This window comes from Vulpes lagopus, chromosome 18 (assembly GCF_018345385.1).
Source record: "Vulpes lagopus strain Blue_001 chromosome 18, ASM1834538v1, whole genome shotgun sequence".
NCBI classification, from domain to species: domain Eukaryota; kingdom Metazoa; phylum Chordata; class Mammalia; order Carnivora; family Canidae; genus Vulpes; species Vulpes lagopus.
Window position 1 is genome coordinate 29360232 of NC_054841.1, and position 23984 is coordinate 29384215.

General features: G+C 44.0%; 1 protein-coding gene across 2 annotated transcripts in view; it reads left to right on the forward strand.

Moving 5' to 3' along the window:
• The first annotated feature begins 5323 nt into the window (after positions 1-5323).
• The window catches only part of PTPRA (protein tyrosine phosphatase receptor type A), a 165704-nt gene continuing 147043 nt past the window's right edge, over positions 5324-23984 (forward strand). For both annotated transcript variants that reach the window (XM_041732618.1, XM_041732619.1), the window contains exon 1: positions 5324-5600. The gene's annotated coding sequence lies outside the window, so the exon portion shown is untranslated. The remainder of the gene's footprint in view (positions 5601-23984) is intronic.

The following is a 23984-nucleotide window of genomic DNA, read 5'->3' on the forward strand; positions in this document are numbered from 1 at the left end:
GAACAGAGGCTCCATACACCGTCAGGAGCAGTGCCTTCTTGGCCCTGCAGACCCCATCTTTGGCCTTCAGTATACACTCCTGTTATGTGAGCTTCATGCCCCAGTGCCCCCACCTACCCTGAGGACATTTCCTTTTCCTCTTATTGAGCCCTTAGTCTAGAAAGAAGACGGGAGGAAACCAAAGCCAGAGGGTGCCAGGCCTCCCTGGAGCTTCTGGCTTACCCCCTTGATGCCTCTAGAGTTGACTTGAAGAGTGAGAAATTCAGGGCCTGGTAAGGTGTTTCTTTTTCTTCTTCCACCTGGTTTGTAACTGTGACTTTGGATATCTTCCAAGGGGATATACATCACATTAAAAAACAGCTATTTATTATGCTCACCTCTTACTACATGGGTCAAGAATCTGACAGGACAAAATGGTGGTTTGTTTCTGCTCCACAATATTTGGCACATCAGCTAGAAGACTCAAAGGTGAGGGGTGGACTTGACAGCTGGGGGCCAAAGTCATCTGAAGGAGTGGCAACTCACAAGTCTGGCCACTGAAGTTTGTTGACTGGAACCTTAGCTGGGGCTGTTGGTCAGGACACCTGCAACCCAGTAGTGTCACAACATGGTGGCTAGGTTCCAAGGACAGCATCCCAAGAGAGCTGGGCAGAGCTGTACTGCCTTTCCCTAACCTGGCTTTGGAAGTCGCACAGGGCCTCTCAATATCTGCCACATTCTGTTGGTCAGGGCAGTCCCACCCCATTTCAAGGGGAGATTGACTCCATCTCCCCTTTGAAAGGGGAGAGGCAAGGCTCTGGCAGAGTGTGTAGAACTGGTGGTGTGGCCAGTTTTTGGAATCACGGATAGGCATGGCCTATCAGCCTTCTATCTCCGAATCAGCAGACCTCCAGGGAGAGGAAAAGAGATCCTAATACTAGGCTCATGATTTGGGGCTCTTTTCCTCCCCAGCCTTGGCTTCACAATTCCTCATTGCCCTGCTAGCTCTTTGATGCCTTTTAAGAACATTTTCTCCAGTTTTTCCTAGTTGTTCTCAGTGAAAAAGTGTTGGGATTATCCAATCCAATGTGCCCTCTCTGGAAAGGGAGCCCTGAGCCCTGTTTTTGAGAATGTACACAATAAAAAGCCTACATCCCCAAAGTCACATGAGTCATATATCCTGCAATGTGCAAATGTTAAGCACTGTACATAGGAAGTTTTAGAAATAATGAGAAATAACAATGATGACATACAAATAGAATGATCCCAACTTCCTAAAAAGTGTGTATGCAGGTGGAGAAACACCAGAATTGTCCAAAGAGAGAGTTGTCTGAAAATGAACAGCAGCTTGGTGTACGTTTTGGTTAAGTGAAAACCTGATTTAACATTTTATTATGAAAACGTTCATACATACAGCTAAATCGAAAGCATTTAACAGTGAACACCTATACACCTACCACCTGGATTTTGCTATTAGCATTTTACTATACTTTATCATAACATCTCTCTGTCCATCTTACCTACCTTATTTTTGATGCACTTCTAAGTTGCAATCCTTAGGACACTTCCCTCTAAATATTTCAGAATTTCAGTAACTAGAGTTCATTATTTGTTTGCTTTTTTTTCCTTTTTAGATAGAATTTATTTGGGATCCCTGGGTGGCGCAGCGGTTTGGCGCCTGCCTTTGGCCCAGGGCGTGATCCTGGAGACCCGGGATGGAATCCCACGTCGGGCTCCCGGTGCATGGAGCCTGCTTCTCCCTCTGCCTGTGTCTCTGCCTCTCTCTCCCCCTATGTCTATCATGAATAAATAAATAATCTTAAAAAAAAAGAATAAATAGGTTTTTTTTTTCTCCCAAGTCCTCAATTGCCCAATTAAAATTAATGTAAAAAGCCTACTCTGAATGATTTGCACAGCCACCCTGGGTCTACTGTCATAGATGGGGCCAAGGCTTGGCCAATGGATGAGGCTAGGCTCAGACCTAGGACAAGGATTTTGGGATTGGGGCAGGGGTGGAAGCAGAAAATTTGGGAATCTTTCTTCTAGTTTAGGATATCAGCAGCAGCCCTGGAGTGAGAGTCAGTCAAAGGCTTCAAGACAAGGGGGCTATGATCTCTTAGGTACAAAGCTGCAGTAAATAGACCCTTGGAAATAGAACAATGGTCTGGAAAGGCACTTGGCTCTCCTCTACTCCAACCTTCTGTCTTATTGCCTTGCTTTTTTTTTTTTAAATTTTTATTTATTTATGGTAGTCACACACAGAGAGAGAGAGAGGCAGAGACATAGGCAGAGGGAGAAGCAGGCTCCATGCACCGGGAGCCCGACGTGGGGTTCGATCCCGGGTCTCCAGGATCGCGCCCTGGGCCAAAGGCAGGCGCTAAACCGCTGTGCCACCCAGGGATCCCTGCCTTGCTTTATTTTCATTAGAGCACTTAGGAAATTTTATTTTTACTTGTTTGTTTATTGTCTGTCTCCCAATCCAGAATGTAAATTCCTGAGAGCAGAGACCTTTTCTATCTTATTCCTGCTGGGTCCAGCACATGGTTTGCACTCAGTATGTGTTGCACGAATGATTCATCGTTCCATTTATTAGATGGTGAAAGAAGGCCCAGGGAGGGGAAGTGGTTTACCTAATGAAACCGGAGTCTTTTACCCCCATCCTCCAGCTTTTCTTCAGTCCAGTCCACTTGTCATGAGCCCTGTGACTCCTTGGGGGCGCCTGTGGTGTGGCCCTCAAGTGCCTATCTGGGGGTGTATGCTCCAATAAGCTGGGCCAAAAGGAGAACTGGGAGCAGGACTTCAGCCTCTCAAGCTGGTGGGCCTGAGTACAGGAAGCCTGCCTCCGCTCCCTCTCTAAGCCTCCTTTATGCTGTCCTCTTCAAAAACAGCCCTTTGTCCTGTGGTGATGGGGCAAAAATGTGGAAACCCTGGGCATCAGATGGGGTGGGGAGGCTGGGCACCTATCCACACATGGCCAGATGGGGATGGGAATGGGACTCTGTCCTTTCCCACTGGAAATGGTCGTCGTGGTTACAGACCTGAACTCTCCTTCCCAGGGTGTCCAGAATGGGGTGCCTAAGCCCCTGCCTCTCCTAGGTCTAAGGTTGTCTCATTCCTTAGACACCACAAATGCCCTGACCACAGTGCTGCTGTCTCATAAAGAGAGGAACTGCATTTCCTGAGAATGGGTTATCTTCCAAGCTGTATGTGTTTATCAGAGGCTGGGAGGTTCCAGGAAGAGTAGCAGAGGAAGATTCAGGTCATCCAGACAATGCAGGGGGTTGAGCCCCAGGGCTCTCTGACCCCCACACCCACCCTGTGTTTTCCCAAGTGTGGCCACATGGGGTGTGTGTGTGTGTGTGTGTGTGTGTGTGAGGGGAGGTCCTATAGATGATCTTGAGGATGAACACTTTTTATTTTATTATTATTTCTTAAGTAAACTCTACCCCCAACAAGGGGCTTAAACTCACCACCCTGCGATCAAGTGTCCTATGCTCTACCCACTGAGCAGCCAGATGCCTCAACACTTTTTATTTTAATAGATACTTTAATATTTGTTAGAACATATAAGTAGCATGTCAAACCTTTTTATGGTAAGATAAGTAAAACTATAAAGAAATAAACCAACCAAAAGAAGCATACTAGAAGATAATAGGGTAGATGTATATAAAGCAAAACTAAGCTGATGGGGTTTGTTCTTAAGGTGCCACTGCTACCCTAGATACCCAGGTACCTCCTGCACATATGGTCTATTTTTCAGGCTTCCAAATGCTTTGAGTTCTGGCTTTTCTGTTTTCTTTTTGGTGTGTGGATGGATTGAGTTGGGACTTCCTGGGAAAGGTATGGAAGAACCTGCCCTCATTGGCTGCCCCTGGGGTCTAAGAGACTGGGCACGTGGTCTCTGGGCCTTCCCGCCACTGTGTTTATTGGGCAGAAGCGCCTAGGGTTTGGCCATTTCGTGACCCCTCTGGCCCTGCTGAGAGCAAGAGACAATTGTAGCTGGAGAAGTAACTTCCCTGCCTGGGAGGGCCTGAGGGCCGCCCACCGCTGCCTGTATTCCCAGGCCTTGGCTCCGGTCAGCATATAGTCACTTACCCCACAAATGAGGAGAGGGGAGAGTGTAAACAGTCCTAAATTGGCGTCTCAACCTTAGGCAGTGGTGGGGACTGGAGGTGATAGGGGCACCAATCCGAGGAAATAGTTGCCGGCTCCTTCTGCACCAAAACGTACCCCCAGGCACCCCTTGTCAGAAGAGTTGCCGCTGGCCACAGATTCTTCCCCTGGGGCGCTCCTCCACCCACCGCAGGCGGCGCGGACTTGGGGTCCGGAATTGAGGGTCGCCCAGCAAGCTCTGCTTGCACACTACTGTGCAATCTGTCCCCAGCCTGCAGATGCCCAACCACTCGCCCTGGAGCGGGGCCGGGAGCGTCTGAGGGCCCTTGTGTGGGGGCCACAATCAGCGGAATGTGTCACCCGCCACCCAACTCGACCATGTCCCCTGGCCTTCAGCCGCGTATGCCCAAGTCCCGTAGCCTGGGAACCACAGCTGCGGGACAGACGTACGCACAGCTTTGGGGCACCACGCGTGCGGTAGGGACCCCTGGGAAGGGGTCCGCGCGCGCAATCCCGACCCCGACCGCAATAGCCGGACGCATCTCCGGATCCTCTCTCCCTTTGAACCTCCTCCCCACCCCCCCCAACGGCAGAACACCATGTGTCACATTTCTAGTCGGCTCGGTGGCAAAGCAGGCCCCGGTACGCGCAACTAGAAGGCGGGAGTGATTTCCCTGGGGCTTGGGTGGGGATGGTGTGAGCCGACTTGATGTAAGACGACATCTACGGCGCCAGGTCCCTTCCAGGCACTTCGCAGGTTCTTCTCCCCGAGAAAGCCTACGTCCTTTGAATACCTTGCAGCAATGGGGAGGGGCGGGGGAGTAGGAATGGAAAACATTTGGAGAGAGGGATGGAAAGATAGCTTTTGAGTCGCAGTCCGTCTTGGTTTCTAGACATTGGCACAATTCGTATTTGGCCTCAGTTTCCTCATCCGTAAACTGGAAGGCCCACGTCCAAGGGGCTGGGACTGTAAAGAGGCGGAAGGCGTGGTGCACGGGCTGTCAGTGCTCCCGGGGTCTGGGCGGCCGCGGGGTGCACGCACACCTCCCACGCCGCGCAGAAGCGGTTGAGACCGTGAGACCCAGTTCAGCGCCCCGGGCGTGCTTGCAAGCGAGCGCTCGGAGGCGCGCAGGGCGGGGCCCACTAGGGCTGGGATACGCCCGTTCGGTGCGGGCCAATCAGCGCCTGTCTCTGAACCGCCAATCAGGGCCCACCTTACAGCCAAGGCCGGGTCGGGAGCGAGGCTGCGGCGAGTGCGGCGCTGACAGAGACGCGCGCGCGCCAGCCAGTTCGGACCCCGGGCCGCGGCCGCCATCACCGTCGCCCACCCAGTCGCCCCTCAGCCGCTTCCCCTCGCCATGGAGGCGAGGCCGCCGCCGCCGCCGCGAAGCTCCGAGCCGCGGGCCGGGCGGCGGCCCTGAGGGCGTGTGGCGGGCCGAGACGCCGCCGCGGAGTCGAGGCGGAGCCGCCGTCCTCGTTCCCAGCGGTCCCGCCCAGCGCTGGACTCGGTGAGTGCTCGCGGCCGCCGCCGCCCGGGTGGGCTCCGCGAGGGGGGGCGGCTCCAGGCTGCGTGTGGGAGGGCTCGCCGGCCCGAGCCCCAGGTCCTCTGTTCCCGGCAGAACCCGTCAGGCAGCTCCAGTGGGGCCCCGCGTCCTTGCGCTGTCGGTGGGGGGGGGGGGGGTGTCCCCGGAAACGTGCGGGACAGGGCGCCGACCCCTCTCGACGGCCCGAGAACTTCGCGTGCGTCCTTCTGGGGCCAGGCCAGGGTGCTGCCGTAGTTCATTCTGAAGGGAGAAACTTGGAACAGTGAGGACAGAATTTGCTCCGGTCCGTGTAATGGGAAGAAAGGCGAAGACTCCAGGCATGAGAAAATTTGCTCTTGCGGAGACTAACTTTTCTTTGCCTTAACCCCCCTGGCCCCTGGCCCAGGCCCTTCTTTTCCGCCCACTCCCAACTGTCGAGGCTGCTTAAGAAGGGAAATAGGGGCTCAGCTGCCCAGAATTCAAAATGAGCCAGTCGGGAATGCGGATTCCCCTTCTTTTTTTCTTTCTTTTTTTTTTTTACTTTTGGTAAATAAAGAATAACGTGTGTTTTAATTTTAAATTAGTTCTTGATTGTATTTCTTGAAGATGAAAATAATAATGGCAGAGCTGAGGGAACCCCCCCCCCCCCCCCTTGAGATCAGTGATGATGGTTGTAAGATTGGAAAAGAGAAATGTTCAAAACCTCCCTCGGCGGGTAAAATGCCTTCAGAAACCTGTACCCAGGGTAGGGATTTGTGCTCTAGAACCAGTCGCATCTCCCAGGAGATGTCTTCATTTGCCACCTGCTTGCTGTTAAGGCAGCCTAGAACCAGAAGATGGTGGGCGAGGAGAGAGCTGAGGGTGGAAGATGGGCGAACATCTTCCTGCCTGGCCACTCCTGCAAAAAAACACGGATCTGATGCTGTCACTTGTTTACTTAAAAACTCCTCGCTCTCCTTTTCCCATGGGATGAATGAAGCCCAAAATGTCTTATCAAGTCATACAAGGCCCTGGACGGTCTTGCCTCTATTTACTCATAGCTTAGTTTTTCTATTCTCCTTTCCCTCTTTCCTAGCCCTTTGGAGCTGCTTGACTGCCTTCTCACATGTTTGGATGCCTTTGCTTGTGTGATCCTCTTTCTTCCCCCTTCTTTAATCTGCCAAGTTCTGCCTCTGTCTTTAAAGATCTTCTGATTTGAGAAGCTTCTTGAGGCCAGGAGCTGTGTCATGTTTACCTTTCCATCCCCCATGCCAAGATGATTCTTCTTCTCAATTGTCTTGTAGGTCCCATTCCAGCTCTTTCTCCATATGCCTCGTCTGTTTACTTCTAGGTACCCACTTGCTGAGAGAATCTTTTCCTGAGTGTTTCCCAAAGGCCTACTTGGAGTGTATGGCACATCTAGGATATTTAGCATCTCAGATTGCCCATCTCTTGTGTCTGTTCTCATCCAGTCGCCATAAGTAGTCAGCAGGCAGGAACTGGCAGATCTCATATCCCACTGGTTTCCAATCTGCTTGACTGTCTCTGAAAGCTTCAAAGCCCCATGATCTCTTTTCACCTCTGCCTGCCCCAGGTGGCCTGGCTACTATGTGTATTCCAAGGCATGTGGGATCCAGGAGGCAATTCACTGGGTGGGTACCTTTTAGTCACTTACTTGCCATCTGGATGAAATTCAGAACCAGAAAAGCCAATCAGCTGACTTAAGTAAAGGTGTCCATGTGCCTTCTATTTGCCAGGTAAAGAGCTTGGAATACAAAATAGAAGCAAAGAAGTCAAATCTTAATTTTTAGGAGCTCACAGGACAGGTGGATACAAAAACCTCACAAGTGCTATGAGAATGTAGTAATGATAATAACTGTTGTCTTTTATTTGCCTTGTGAGAGACTGTAATAAATTCATTCCATGAATTATCTTATTTAATCATTTCAGTGGTCAATTAGGGGCTTATTCCTATTTGGCAAGGTGGAAACTGAGACCATATAAGGGGCACATGAGGGAATAGTCAGGATTTGAATCTTGGCAGTCTAGTTCTAGAACATCTGCCAGGCTGTATGTATAGAGAGCATTCCTTTCCTGGGAGGGGACCTTTAGGTCACAAAGGATGCGTACTGAGTTTGTGTGTTGTGGACAGATTGTAGGAAAGAAGAAGCATCATGTGAGGGCTTGGAGGTGGAAAGAGTCCACTGTCCTTGGGGAGCAGAGGTTAAAACAACTGAGTTGGGTAGAGGGGAGAAGGTTGGGAGATGAGATTAGAGTGAGCTTGCAGGGCTCTCTGTGCTGTTTTTGAGTTTGGGCAGTGGAGAGCCACTGAAGGATTTTCTTTTTTTTTTTCTTAAGATTTTATTTATTCATGAGAGACACGGGGGTGGGGGGAGAGGCAGAGATGGCAGGGAGCCTGTTGTGGGATTCGATCCAGGGTCTCCAGGATCATGCCCTGGGCTGAAGGCGGTGCTAAACCGCTGAGCCACCCGGGCTGCCCGAGCCACTGAAGGATTTTAAAGATGGTTAGGGACCTCGGCTGACTGGGCTTTGGAAAGGTCATTTAGGGTCAGTGTGCGGCCAGAAGCTGATGCCCCTCAATTTGGAGGCAATGCTCAGGCCCCACAGAGGTGGAGTTACACAGCCTCTTAGACCCAGGGAGGGCTAGAGAGAATCCTCAGTTTCAGGAAAAGATAAATAAATGTGATGAAACACTCCAGCAGAAAAGAGAGAGAGAGAAAAAACAAAACAAAACACCCCAGCAGTATAAAAGGGAATATAGAGGCAAATAAGTCTCCCTCCTATCTTAACCTCTTCAGAGATGACTGGGCTTTCCAGTTTCTATGGCTTTACATAGACACTGTACTTTTATAAGTGTGTGTACCTATCCGTATTCTTCCCCTCATGGTATATACCAGTCACACCTTTTTCCTTAATGTATTTAGGAAATCATTCCATATTGGTAGGTATAAAGCTGTTCATTCTTTCTGTTGACATTTTTTGCTCTTCATTGTGTGGCTGCATCATAATCTGTAACTAGTCTTTAAGTTAAACAACATTTAATTTTCCAGATTTTTCTATTACAGTGTTACAATGAATGTTTTTGTACATAGTAGTTTGTAAGGAGCTCATATGTAAGGTTATCTGAACAATGTATTTCTAGAAATGGAATTACTGGGTCAGAGGATATATGCCCATTTAAAATTTTTAGACCTATATCCGAATCACCACTGCTTCAAGGTGTTTGTACTAAATCATCCTCCTCCCAAAATGTGAACGAGACTTAGTAGATCTTCATCAGAGTGTACATCAGGATCCCCTGGGATCTATACCTACTTTTCCCTCAACTAATCTCCCCCCATGTGATTTTAACTGATTTCTTTCAGTTTACAGAGGGAGACATTGAGGTTCAGGAGGATAAATGACTTTTGTGACTTGTCTGTGTGGGTGGTGGTTGTTTTTCAAGCAGTTCTGATATTTGTATTTGCTCAGTTCCTTTCATTGGAGGCACTCAGTTGATTTGTAAACATTGTTGCATTATTTTTCTTCATGGTCATGTGGAAAAAGTGAGATGCAGGTGAAGTTTGAATTTGAGTTATAAGCAGGAAGCTGGCCAAATACAGAATCTTGTCTTTTTACTTCTAGTGCAATAACTAATGTTCCTAAATACCGAAGCTGAAGAAATGACTTTTTAGTGAGCTTGAGTACAACAAAAATAGACTGTATAACGCTTATTAAACTGAATAGCAGGGACACCTGTGTGGCTCACCCGTTTGGCTCAGGGCGTGATCCCAGGTCTTGGGATCGAGTCCTGCATCCGGCTCTCTGTGAGGAGCCCTGCTTCTCCCTCTGCCTATGTCTCTGCCTCTCTCTCTGTTTCTCATGAATAAATAAAATCTTAAAAAAAAAAAAAGCAAACTGAACAGCAAATCCATAAATAACCCAATAATAAGATGTGTTTTTACTTATTTATTATTAAAAAGATTTACTTATTTATCTTAGAGTGAGAAGTTGAGAGAATGTGAACAAGCAGGGGTTCCTGAGCAGGAGAGGGAGGGGAAGAGAGGGAAAGAGAATCTCAGGGAGACTCCATGCTGAGAGGAGAGCCTGATGTGGGCCTCGATCTCCCAACCCTGAGATCATGACCTGAGCTGAAACCAAGAGTTGGGCACCTAACCCGTGGAACCACTTGGGTGTGCCAAAATTTGTTTTAATATATTCTTTATAGGGACACCTGGCTGGCTCACTCAGTAGAGCATGCAACTCTTGATCTTGGGGTCCTGAGGTCAAGCCCCACATTGTGTGTTGAGTTCACTTAAAAAAAAAAAAATATATATATATATATATATACACGTTTGTATATATATTCTCTATAGAAAAGAGAATTTGTTAAGTGTGAAACTGTATTTGCTTTATTTTTTGTTTTAATTGTAATTCCAATTAATTTATAGTGTTATATTAGTTTTAAGCATACGATATAGTGATTCAACATTTCCATACATCACTTGGTGCTCCTCATGACAAGCACACTCTTTAATTCCCATCACCTATTTAGCCAGCCTGTCCCCCTGGCCAAATTGTATGTATATACGTATTTATTTTTAAGTAGGCTCCACACCCAACATGGGGCTTGAACTTGCAGACCTTAAGATGGAGAGTCACATGTTCTACCAACTAAACCAGCCAGGTGCCCCTTTATTGACTTTAAGTTCACATTCATTTGGGTCATTATTTAGGCATGGCTTTTTTTTTTTTTATACTTGCAGTCAGTGCATACAGAATATGATTGTTGTATTTTTGAATGGCATATAATATTTCATACTTATCTATGTATCTAATTTATTTTTTTAAATCTTTTTTTTTAAAGATTTATTTATTTTATTCAGAGAAAGAGATAGAGACTGAGAGATGGAGACACAGGCAGAGGGAGAAGCAGGCTCCATGCAGGGAGCCCGACATGGGACTCGATCCCGGGTCTCCAGGATCACACCCCAGGCTGCAGGCAGCGCCAAACCGCTGTGCCACTGGGGCTGCCCTGTGTATCTAATTTAAATCACAGAATAGTAAACTATGCATTAATAACTAGTTTGTGCAATCTTTTAAATTTTTTCCTTTACTTTATCCTTTTTACAATTATACTTTTTAAAAAGATTTGAGAGTGTAAGTGTATTGGTGTGAGCAGGTGGAGGGGTGGGTAGGGAGAAGGAGAGAATCTTAAGCAGGCTCCACTTCCCAACTCATGAGATTACCACCTGAGCCAAAACCAAGAGTAGGGCACTTAACCCACTGAGCCTTTCGGATGCCTTCCCCCCCCCCCCCCCCCATGAAATCTTAAAATAATCTTGGTTTTGGTTTAGGTCATGATTCTATGGGTCAGGGGATTGAACTCCTTGTCAGGCTCACACGCTGAGCCTGGAAGCTGCTTGATTCTCTTCCTCTCCCTCTGTACCCGCCTCACCTTGAAAGAAATAATAATTAAATTAAAAAAGGCTTTAAAAAAAAAAAGAATTTTAAGTGATTTCTGCAACCAGCGTGGGGGTCGAATTCACAACCCCAAGATTAAGAGTTGCACGCTCTGACTGAGCCAGCGAGGCACCCAACAAATGGTGCTTTTGAACACCTTTGCTTAAATACTACTACTGGATTATTTTCTTGGAGTCTTGCTCCTAAAATGGGTTCACTTGAGTTGGGTTACAGTTTCAGTGCCAAATTGCTATCTGGAAAGGTTGAACTAAGTTATAACACCATAAAAATTTATGTGGCCTTGTTTCCTGCCAGTCCAGCCAATACTATTACAAACAAAACCTAATATTTGATTTTATTAATTCACTCAAAATGTAATGGTACTTTGAATTAGGCTTAATTTACATTTCTCTAGAAAAAGAGACCAGTAGTTTATTTAGAATTTGAAATAGAGTGCTATGATATGTATCCAAGAGTTATGTACCTAAAGGCAACTTGTTTTTTGAGGAAAGATATGATTAATAGGTCAGAAATATTGTGGAAATTTAGGATAAGATCCTACTGGTATGAAATATAAGACTAGATGCTGTTCAACTGAAAATACTAGACATTGTGCCTGGAGTTGGTATATCCCAGAGTAACATGGATGTGATGTCTGTCCTTTCCCACTTGTGGGCTAATGTCAGAGAAGTTCAATGTTAGTACTTATGAAAAGGCCCTGAGCTGGGAAGGGGTTTGGTACCTCAGGGCATTGCTTCTCTAACTTGAATGTTCACATAACCATCTGGGGACCTTGTTAAAATGCCAAGTCCTGATTCATTATGTCTAGGGTGGGACTTGGGAGTCTGCATTACTAACCAGCTCCCTAATGAGGCAGATGCTGCTGGTGGGTGGATCACACTTGGAGTAACAAGGTCTAATTGAAACTTTGGTAAGAGGGGTAGCTCTTCACACTGGCTGTACTTTAGATTCACCTGGGGAACTTAAAAAATCAGGGATGCAAATACCCTACCCCCAGGTATTTTGATTTAATTGGTCTAGGGTGGGACCTGAGAATGTATAAATATTTTTAAGTTCCCAAGTGATACCCATATGCAGTGGTTGAGAACCACTTGACTAGAGAGAGGCAGGAGCCAGAGTTGAGGGCCCTATATAACATGCGAGGATTTTGGACTTTATCCTGAAGGCAGAACTAAGCCATTATAGGATAAGGAGGAGAGTGAACTGATCTGATTTGCAGTTTTAAAAAGTTCACTGTTGCCTTCAAACTAGTGCAGTAATTTTCAAAGTGAGGTAGATACGATGACTCACTGGGATGCTGGAAGAAAATTTTAGAGCTTTTATTATTTTTATCTAAAAAATGGTAAAACATTAAATTCAGGGATTGTTACCGGCATCTTCTTGGGTCTGTAAGTCAGTGTTCCTGTGTTAGCTATAGAACTTTGGGTGCCCTGAAGGAAGAGAAAGGAGTTCTGTGGTGAGCAAGCAGAGCCATAATCATGCATTTCCTTTTAATGTATTCCAACATTAATAACAGTTTATACATATTTTTTATTAAACCTTCACAAAATGGACAAGTGGCTTAAAACAATTTTTTAAAAAAGATTTTATATATTTATTCATGAGAGAGAAAGAGAAAGAGGCAAAGACATAGGCAGAGAGAGAAGCAGGCTCCCTGTGGGGAGCCTGATATGGGACTCGATTCCAGGACCCGGCATCACAAGCTGAGCCAAAGGTAGATGCTCAAGCACTGAGCCACCCAGGGGCCTGCTTAAAACAATTTCTGCAAAGAAACCAGTGATTGAAGAAAATACTAATAATGTAAGCACAAACAATGGCAGAGTTGACCCTTGTTCAACTCCTATTACAAACTGTTGCTGAGCTGTTAAATCAGATTAAATAAGTCAGCTTTTATTACATTAGAAAGTATCAGGAAGCCTTTTTTTTTCTTTTTTTTTTTCTTCTTTTTTCTTTTTTTAAGATTTTAGGGCAGCCCGGCGTGTCTGCCTCTCTGTGTGTGTGTCTCTCATGAATAAATAAATAAAATCTTAAAAAAAAAAGATTTTATTTATTTATTGAGAGAGAGCATGAGCTGGAGTGAAGGACAGTGGGAGAGGACAAGCAGACTCCCCTGCTGAGCAAGGAGCCCAATGTAGGGCTCTATCCCAGGACCTTTTTTTTTTTTTTTTTAAGACTTCCTTCCTTCCTTCCTTCCTTCCTTCCTTCCTTCCTTCCTTCCTTCCTTCCTTCCTTCCTTCCTTCCTTCCTTCCTTCCTTCCTTCCTTCCTTCCTTCCTTCCTTCCTTCCTTCCTTCCTAGATACGAGCTGGAGTGAGGGACGGCGGGAGAGGGACAAGCAGACTCCCCTCCTGAGCAAGAAGCCCAATGTAGGGCTCTATCCCAGGTCCCTGAGATCATAACCTGAGCCGAAGGCAGGCACTTAACTGACTGAGTCACTCATACACCCCTGGAAGCCTCCTTGAAATATGGATTCATACCCTCTGTCATTTTTTTTAAAGATTTTATTTATTTATTCATAGAGACAGAGAGAGAGAGAGAGAGAGAGAGGCAGAGACGCAGAGACGCAGGCAGAGGGAGAAGCAGGCTCCATGCAGGGAGCCTGACGTGAGACTCAGTCCCGGATCTCCAGGATCACACCCTGGGCTGCAAGCGGCGCTAAACCGCTAAGCCACCAGGGTTGCCCACATCCTCTGTCATTAATAGGAATCTTGTTTTAAGAGTTTGTAGAACCTTGAGATATAAAATAATAATATACAAGGCTGTCATTAGTACCAAGACCCTTGAAAACTAAGCATGCAGAGCTTAAAGAGAACCTCTGCATTTTTCTCTTCCAATGATGTTTAGTCATAGGCTGTTCTATGCGATTCTTTAACAATTTTACTAACCTAGTGATTAAAGTATATATTTGTTCTTATGAAAGACAAAAAAGCACATAACATTGACAGGTTCTTCCTGTTGTACCCCACCTTCCAAAAAGGCTTGCTTTAAAAAAAGACCGGAAAGCTATGTCAAGAAGCCAAAATGCATTCCTTTTTCAGCAAATACTCTTATACAATGAATGGAAAGGGTTGTGAAGATTTGAACAATATTGAGACAAATTTTGCAGTGTGGTAGGTTTGCTACATATGTAGTTATAAAAGTATAAGAAGCTTCTATAATGTCTTAGTATTTGCTAGATTTTCTTTTAATAATTAAATCTCTCCAAAGTCACATCTTTTGTGAGCTACTGGAGGAAAATTGTACTGGAGAAGATGTTTTCTTTTTTTCTTTTTCTTTTCTTTTTTTTTTAAAGATTTTATTTATTTATTCATGATAGAGAGAGAGGCAGAGACACAGGCAGAGGGAGAAAGAAGCAGGTTCCATGCAGGGGCCGGACGTGGGACTCCAGGATCGCGCCCTGAGCCAAAGGCAGGCGCCAAACCACTGAGCCAACCAGGGATCCCTCTTCTTTTCTTTTTAAATTTATTTTATTTATTTTTAAAATATTTTATTTATTTATTCATAAGACAGAGAGAGAGAGAGAGAGAGAGGCGCTCAGAGACACAGGCAGAGGGAGAAGCAGGCTCCATGCAGGGAGCCTGATGAGGGACCCCGTCTTGGGACTCCAGGATCAAGCCCTGGGCCAAAGGCAGACGCTCAACTCCTGAGCCACCCAGGGATCCCGAGAAGATGTATTCTTAGTAGGAAATGACTGCCTTCATAACATTGCTATATGGAATAATTGTCTAAATGTAAGCTAGTGACAGAACAGTTGCGTTGACTGAATAAAAAGATGAAATTCATTCACTGCCACTTAATGGATTATTGAGGCAGGTTATCCTTTTTTGGCTATTTTGTAGTAGAGTCGATAGTTTTTCCTTTGGTTTTTTTTTTTTTTTTTTTGCATTTTTTTCCCCAAAAACTTGCTGACTTTTCCTGTGTGTGCTACCTGGCAAATACTATTTGAAAAATAAATATCCTTAATCTGTCTTTTCAAGTAAAATTGTTATTTAAACAGTGAGAAGTAATTTTTTTCTTACAAAGAAGTGTGCTATGGAATAGCCTTTCCTAGTAATTAAAAAAACCAGCTTTATTGAAATATAATTTACATACCATAAATTCACCCTTTTAGGGCCACCTGGGTGGCTCAGTCAGTTAAGTGTCTTACTCTTGGTTTCAGCTCAAGTCATGATCTCAGGGTTGTGAGATTGAGTACCGCCCTCCTTGGTGGGGAGTTGGCTTAAATTCTCTCCCTCTGCCCCTCCTCCCACTCATGCATGTGATCTCTTCTCTCTCTCTCTCTCTTTATTAAGAATAAATTAATCTTAAAAAATAAATTCACCGTTTTAAAATGTACAGTTCAGGGACACCTGGGTGGCTCAGTGGTTGAGCATCTGCTTTTGGCTCAGGTGATGATCCTGGGGTCCTGGGATTGAGTCTCAAATTGGGCCCCCCATAGGGAGGCTGCTTCCCCGTCTGCCTAAGTTTCTGCCTCTCTCCTGTGTCTCTTATAAATAAATAAGTAAAATCTTAAAAAATAAAACATACAAGTTCAGTGGTTTCTAAAGAATTTATTTATTTATTTGAGACAGAGACAGAGAGAGAGAGGCAGAGACATAGGCAGAGGAAGAAGCAGGCTCCATGCAGGAAGCCCAACACGGAACTCGATCCTGGCGCTCCGGGATCACTCCCCGAGCCAAAGGCAGATGCTCAACTGCTGAGCCACCCAGGCATCCCAAGTTCAGTGGTTTTTAATATATTCTTGAAGTTGTGCAGTCATCACCACCATCTAATTTCAGAAGGTTTTCATTATTCCAAGAAGAAGTTCTGTACCCACTAGCTTCGTTCCCCATTCAGCCTTTCCCCTAGCTTCTGGCAGTCAGTTATCTTTCTGTCTCTATGGATGTGCCTGGTCTGGAGGCATCATGTAAATGGAATCATACGGCATGTGGCATAATGTTTTTGGGATTCATCCATGTTGTAGCATCTATCAGTACTTATTGCTTTTTGTAGCTAAATAATGCATTCCATTCCATTCCATTCCATTCCACTGTATGAGTATACCACATTTTGTTATCCATTAATCAGTTAGTGAACATTTGAGTTGTTTCCATTTTTTGTCTATTATGAATAATGCTGTTATGAACAAGTTTCTGTGTGAACATGTTTTCATTTCTTTTGGGTATATACCTAGGAGTGGAATTGCTGGATTAAGTGGTAATACTGTTTAACTTTTAGAGGAGCTGCCAAAACTGTTTTCTAATTTTTTTTTTTTAATTATTTATTTATGATAGTCACAGAGAGAGAGAGAGAGGCAGAGACACAGGCAGAGGGAGAAGCAGGCTCCATGCACCGGGAGCCCGATGTGGGATTCGATCCCGGGTCTCCAGGATCGCGCCGAGCCCGATGTGGGATTCAATCCCGGGTCTCCAGGATCGCGCCCTGGGCCAAAGGCAGGCGCCGAACCGCTGCGCCACCCAGGGATCCCCCAAAACTGTTTTCTAAAGCAGCTACACCATTTTACGGTTTCCAGCAGCAATGCACAAGGATTCCAGTTTCTCCATGTCCTCACCAACACTTGTTATTTTTTTCTCTTTTCTTTTCTTGCTTTTTTCTTTTCTTTTCTTTTCTTTTCTTTTCTTTTCTTTTCTTTTCTTTTCTTTTCTTTCTTTTTTTTCTTTTTTTCTTTTCTTTTTTTCTTTTCTTTTCTCTTTTCTTTTCTTTTCTTTTCTTTTCTTTTCTTTTCTTTTCTTTTCTTTTCTTTTCTTTTCTTTTCTTTTCTTTCCTTCGTTTCTCTTTTCTCTCTCTCTCTCTCTCTCTCTTTCTGTCTGTCTGTCTGTCTCTCTCTTCCACACCCTAGGATCAAGAATTGCATGCTCCACCGACTAGGCCAGCTAAGCACTCCCTCTGTCTTTTTGATTATAGCTATCTTAGTGGGTGTGAAGTGGTATCTCGTTGTGGTTTTGATTTGCATTTCCCTGATGACTCATGATCTCATTGTTATTTTGTTACACCTATAAAAACTCTCATAATTTTACAAATGAAAAACTTGGAAACATAAGTTTGTTACCTGATAAAAATCTCCAAATGTGTTTCTAAAAAATTTCCAGGTGATCTAATGAAATAAAAGACCTAGAGATTGATCATCAGTGGTTGTTAAAGCCATTAGGGAATTTTATAATAATAGAAGGATGGGATTGACAATCTTCTGATCAATTATATCATCTTCATAATGGATACCAGTAAACCTTTTGTTCCTCTTGTGTGGTACAATAGGAAAAAATATAATACCATTCATGAAATACTCTCCCTCCTACAAAATTAAACTTGACTTTTAAAAAAATTTTATTTTAAAAATACATTTATTTGAGAGAGCAGAGGAATGGGGAGAAGCAGGCTCCCTGCTAAGCATGGAGCCCAATGTGGGGGCTCAATCCCAGGACCTCAGGACCCTGAGATCATGACCTGAGGTGAAGGCAGACACTTAAACTGACTTGAGCCACCCAGGCACCCATCAAGCCAGACTCTTAACTTTTAGATCTAACTATGAGTTCACAGAATGTGATTAGAATATCATAATATGGGGCAGTCCGGGTGGCTCAGCGGTTGAGCATCTGCCTTCAACCCAGGGCCTGAGCCTGGGGACCTGGGATCGAGTCCCATGTTGGGCTCCCTGCATGGAGCCTGCTTCTCCCTCTGCCTGTGTCTCTCATGAATACATAAAATCTTAAAAAAAAAAAAAAAAAAAAAAAAAGAATATCATAATATGGGAAATTCTGTAGAAGATCCCAGTTACTTCAAATAAATGCAAAAAACCCCAGATAAATTATTACAGATTAGAAAAGACTAGAGACATACTATTTCATTTTTTTAATCCTTTTTTAAAACATTTATTTATTATTTACGATAGACACACACAGAGAGAGAGAGAGAGAGAGGCAGAGACACAGGCAGAGGGAGAAGCAGGCTCCATGCCGGGAGCCCGATGTGGGACTCGGTCCCAGGTCTCCAGGATAGCGCCCTGGTCCAAAGGCAGGCGCCAAACCGCTGAGCCACCCAGGGATTCCCTGAGACATACTATTTCAATATGATTAATGTGTTGACCTTGTTTAGATCCTGTTTCATACAAACCAACAATAAAAATATATTTATGAGGCTGCACCTGGCTGGCTCAGTTGGAAAAGTGTCTGAATCTTGATCTTGGGATTGTGAGCTTGAGCCCCACATGGGATGTAGAGATTCCTTAAGTAAAATTTTATTTTATTATTTATTTTTATTATTTTTTTAAAGATTTTATTTATTTATTAGAAACAGAGAGAGAAAGAGAGAGGCAGAGACACAGGCAGAGGGAGAAGCAGGCTCCATGCAGGGAGCCTGGCATGGGACTTGATTCAGGGCCTCCACCATCACGCCCTGGGCTGAAGGCGGTGCTAAACCCCTAAGCCATCAGGGCTGCCCCTTAAGTAAAATTTTAAAAATATGTTTATGAAACCATTGGGAATAATTTGAATATCATTGTATATTAGATGATTTTTAAACAATTGTTTTAATTATTTTAAAGTATGATAATGGTATTCTATTAAAAGGAAAGATTCTGGGGCAGCCCCGTGGCCCAGGGCGTGATCCTGGAGACACACGATCGAGTCCCACATTGGGCTCCGTGCATGGAGCCTGTTTCTCCCTCTGCCTGTGTCTCTGCCTCTCTGTGTGTGTGTCATGAATAAATAAATAAAACCTTTAAAAAAAATAAAAGGAAAGATTCCTTTCTCTTAGGGATAAATACAGAAGTATCTCTCTCTCTGAAAAAAAATTCATTGTATTTGGACGTTTACCAAACTTTATTTTATTTATTTTAAAGATTTATTTTTATTTATTTATGATAGACATAAAGAGAGAGAGAGAGAGAGACAGAGAGAGAGAGAGAGGCAGAGACACAGGCAGAGGGAGAAGCAGGCTCCATGCCGGGAGCCTGATGCGGGACTCCATCCCGGGACTCCAGGATCGCGCCCTGGGCCAAAGGCAGGCGCGAAACCGCTGAGCCACCCAGGGATCCCCCTACCAAACTTTAACTTATTACTTTACCATAAGTGTTTGAATACTTTACCATTTATTGATAGTTATTGAAGCTGGTTAAAAGACATAAAAGAATTTATTATAGTGGCACCTGGGTGGCTCAGAGGTTGAGCATGTCCCTTTGGCTCTGGTTGTGACTCCCAGAGTCCTGGGATCAAGTCCTGCAGCAGGCTCCCCAAGGAGAGCCTGCTTCTCCCTCTGCCTTGACTCTGCCTGTCTGTCTCTCTGTCTCTCATGAATAAATAAAATCTTCCAAGAAGAAGTTCTTGGAACTTGCACTATTATAGAGCTTGCACTTCTTTTGTGTATGTTTTAAATTTCCCATAGTAAAAAGTTAGAAAATACTCCCAATAGTTTTAGTGGGTTTCAAATCCATTTGTTAGAAATGGATTTCTAATCTTCTGATTAGTTTTCAAGAATAATTGCATCAGGGAAGATGGACATTTGCTAGTCAGATTTAAAGGAAAAATGTTTATGAAATGGTTGGGGTTGGAAAATAAATACCATGATTTAGTAAGCACTGCCATAGTGTTTTCTTTCTTTTTCTTTTTCTTTTTCTTTTTCTTTTTCTTTTTCTTTTTCTTTTTCTTTTTCTTTTTCTTTTTCTTTTTCTTTTTCTTTTTCTTTTTCTTTTTCTTTTTCTTTTTCTTTTCTTCTATTTGTTTATTCATGAGAGAGAGAGGCAGAGACATAAGCAGAGGGAGAAGCAGATTACCCCCAGGGAGCCTGATGCAGGACTGGATCCCAAAACCCCAGGATCACGCCCTGAGCCAAAGGCAGACACTCAACCACTGAGCCACCCAGGCATCCAGTATTCTTTTCTTTTTGATCCCATGTTTCTCTTTGGCTATGATAGCCATTAAAACCAAGTATTGACTTGAGACCAACTTTTAGATTGCTCTGTCACAACGTATTGGAATGAGGTTTTTCAAGCACAGTGAGAAATACGTGATTATATGGTCACACTAATATTTAAAAAATAAGTTTAATACTAATATATTAATAATAGCAATAGTTTTTTATAATTACCATTATACTTACCCATATAAAAACCATTATTGGGATCATTATTTTATTACATTTGAAAATAATGTTTTGTAACATTCACATGTATTAGTACCTTTATCATATTTATAAGTGAACATTTGTTGGGGGTGTGCACATGGGTTGATTGGCTAATGTGTAGTCAGAAGGTTAGTCATTACTGTGGAGAATGAACTGCACAGGACATAAAGACTAATTGGTGATTGTTAGAGTAGATTTGGCCAGGAATGGTGGTGTTCTGGACTGGTTTGGGGTTGGGGAGTGGGGATGGAGATGGGGAGGGAGATAGGTGTATGATTTAAGCAATAGAAATGTTAGTAGGGTTCCAGAACCCAGGCTTTTTAGGAGAGATGTTCGTGAACTGAGCTGCTGTGTGTGGGAAGAACTTGAAATCTGATTGCTGTGAACTGGTGCAAGGAATTCTCAAACATTGATTGACAAGTAACTTAACGAGCAATTAGCTTTCAAACATTGGTTGACCGGTGGCTTAATATAATACTGTAAATACATTAATACTATCCATTAATAAAGATAATGTGTTTCACCACTGATGTATCAGCAGTACTGTTACCAGAGCAATGTGGAGTAGTTCCAGGACTTCAACTGTTCTTCTAAAAGGAACTGAGGGAGGGGTGGCAGAGCTTTTACAGGGATGCTTCTGTTCTCCTGGTGGTCCTTTTCGTGTCTCCAGTGATGTGAATGCTTTATTCTCCTTTCAGGGACTGAGGCCAGTTCCTGATTCAGTGCCTCTGCCTGCTTTCTCTGTGAGACCACTGCTCTGCAGTGCTCCTTATTGCCTGCTTAAACCTGCTCATGTTAAGAGGGGCTAAATTCACAGTGACTTTCAGCTGGTGTCTTTCTCTTTTCTCAATCTGAGGCGCTAGCCTGCTCAGGGTTTTGCTATAAGTTGATAGAAGTCCTAGAGGATTCTTTTTCTTCTTGTAGTTCATACTCAGTAGTAGTGCTGTTGCCAGCAGTTGTGAACCTCTAAGGCCATGATTTTCAGTAGTGGCTTGTCTATGGTAGAGAGGAGGTAAGTTTGAAAAAATTTTTTGAAAAGAAAAATTAGTTTTATGTTTTTAAATCAGTGTATTTTTAAAATTTGCTTCATTTAAAAATCATGTATGCATTTGAATAATTAATACATGTACCTATTAAAAATATTCCAGTATTGGGCAGCCCCTGTGGCGCAGTGGTTTAGAGCCGCCTGCAGCCTGGGGTGTGATCATGGAGACCAGGGATCAAGTCCCACGTCAGGCTCCCTGCATGGAGCCTGCTTCTCCCTCTGCCTGTGTCTCTGCCTCTCTCTCTCTCTCCCTCTCTCTGTGACTATCATAAATAAATAAAAATTAAAAAAAAAAAAAAAGAGAGAGAGAGAGGCAGAGACACAGGCAGAGGGAGAAGCAGGCTCCATGCACCGGGAGCCCGACGTGGGATTCGATCCCGGGTCTCCAGGATCGCGCCCTGGGCCAAAGGCAAGCGCCAAACCACTGCGCCACCCAGGGATCCCTCTCTCTCTCTCTCTCTCTCTCTCTGTGTCTCTATGAATAAATAAATAAAATCTTTTAAAAAAATAAAATATTCCAGTATTTTTATTGTGTACTAAAAATACATAATAAAATGTAATTCTCCCCATCTTTTAGGTTCCTCTTTCCAGAGGCATCCCCAGGTACTATGAAACTTGTGCAACTTTCCAGAAATAGTACATGTCCATACAATGTGTGTGTTTATTTCTTTTTTAAAATAAGATTTATTTATTTTACAGGGAGGGAGGGGGTGCACCATCTTGGGGGGCGGTTATAGTGTGCAGAGGGAGAGAGCATCCTTAAGCAGGCTCCAAGCTCAGACTCTGTGCTGAGCTTGGAGCCTGCGGAGGGTTGGATCCTAGGGCTCCAAGATCATCACCTGAGCCAAATCAAGAGTCAGCTAGCTACTCAACTCACTGAGCTACCCAGATGCCCCTCCTGCTTTTTAAGATTTTATTTATTTGAAAGAGAGTTCATACGTGTGTGAGCAAGAGAGTGTGCCTGAGGAGGGAGAGGGAGGGGGAAAGAACCTTAAGCAGACTCCACATTGAGTGACTACCTGGCATGAGGCCTAATCTTACGACCCTGGGGTCATGAGCTGAGCTGAAACCCAGTCCAGTGCTTAACTGACTGAGCCACTCAGGTGCTCTACCCCATCCAGTATTTAAGTTTGACATTTCAGCTAACATTAAAGAAGAGTATGAGTGTTTTATGTTTATGAAAAGGGGTGTTAAAGCAGATTGAGATGTACTGTTCTTACCTTTGGGTGAGAGGTGGTAGGGGTTATATGGAGTTCAGTTTCTCCAGTGTTAGTGGGAGAGATTGCTTAAACAGTTAATACTTACTCAGTTGTACTTAAGTTTTCAAAGGTTTTACTTTGAAGAAGGCTCTTGTAGTAGAGCAAGTAGTGGTTAATAGCAGCTAAATTATCTGTGTGTTTTTTAACATCTGAGTGGGGCTTTTTTTTTTTTCAATTTTTATTTATTTATGATAGTCACACACAGAGAGAGAGAGAGAGAGGCAGAGACACAGGCAGAGGGAGAAGCAGGCTCCGTGCACCAGGAGCCCGATGTGGGATTCGATCCCGGGTCTCCGGGATCGCGCCCTGGGCCAAAGGCAGGCGCTAAACCACTGCGCCACCCAGGGATCCCTGAGTGGGGCTTTTGTGCACGGACTACTTAAAATTACTTGGGTTTAAATTAATATTCAATTATTTAAGTGCCAAATTAAAAATTTAGTTTTCCTTTAGTCTTGTTATTGTAAGTATTATAATTTTAAGATTTTATTTATTTGAGGGACACCTAAGTGGCTCAGTGGTTGAGTATCTGCCTTCAGCTCAGGTCATGATGCCGGAGTCCTGGGATCGAGAGAGAGGGAGAGAGAGCATGAGTGGAGGGCAGGGCAGAGGGAGAATGACAAACAGACTCCACACTGAGCTGGGAGCTGAGGTGGGGCTCCATCCCAGGACCCCGAGATCATGACCTGACCCGAAATCAGACATTTAACCAGTTGAGCCATCCAGGCGCCCCATAAGCATTGTAATTTTTATATGGAAATAAGAGCAATAACTTGTACTCACTCTTTAATTAATGTTAATTCAAGCTTAACAGATTAAATTCCTCCATATTCCTTTGCTAGTAAATTAAATTTCCTTAGATGTTTATTTTTATTTATTTTTAAAATATTTTTTAAAGTTTATTTATTCATGAGAGACAGAGAGAGAGAGACAGAGACACAGGCAGAGGGAGAAGCAGGCTCCATGCAGGGAGCCCGACATGGGACTCGATCCCGGGTCCCCAGGATCGCGCCCTGGGCCAAAGGCAGGCGCCAAACTGCTGCACCACCCAGGGATCCCAAGTCACTTATATTGTGTGATACATTTATATTGTATAATAATCCACACATTAGCACATGCAGATTAATGATCTTAAAATGATGTTGGTAGTTCAAAATGTGTAGTAATATGTAATTTTGCTGAGGCACAATATCATATAACTTGCACCTTAAATTTGGCAGCAAGTGAGTTTACTTAGCTCTTCAATGAACCTAACCTTGCTCAGCATCTAAAGCTGTCTTTTATTATTTCCTGCTTTTTCCTATTCATCTTTTCTTTTTATAGGTTTTATTTTCTGATTCCAAAACTGGTAAATAGTTTTAAACAAGAAACTTTAAACCCCTAATATGCCCTCAAAACTCAAGGTTTTTGAGGTGCCTTTTTTTCCCTCCTCCCATCCTCATTATCTTTGGCATTTTGTCAGGGGATGCAAACTCAAATATGTCTTTGA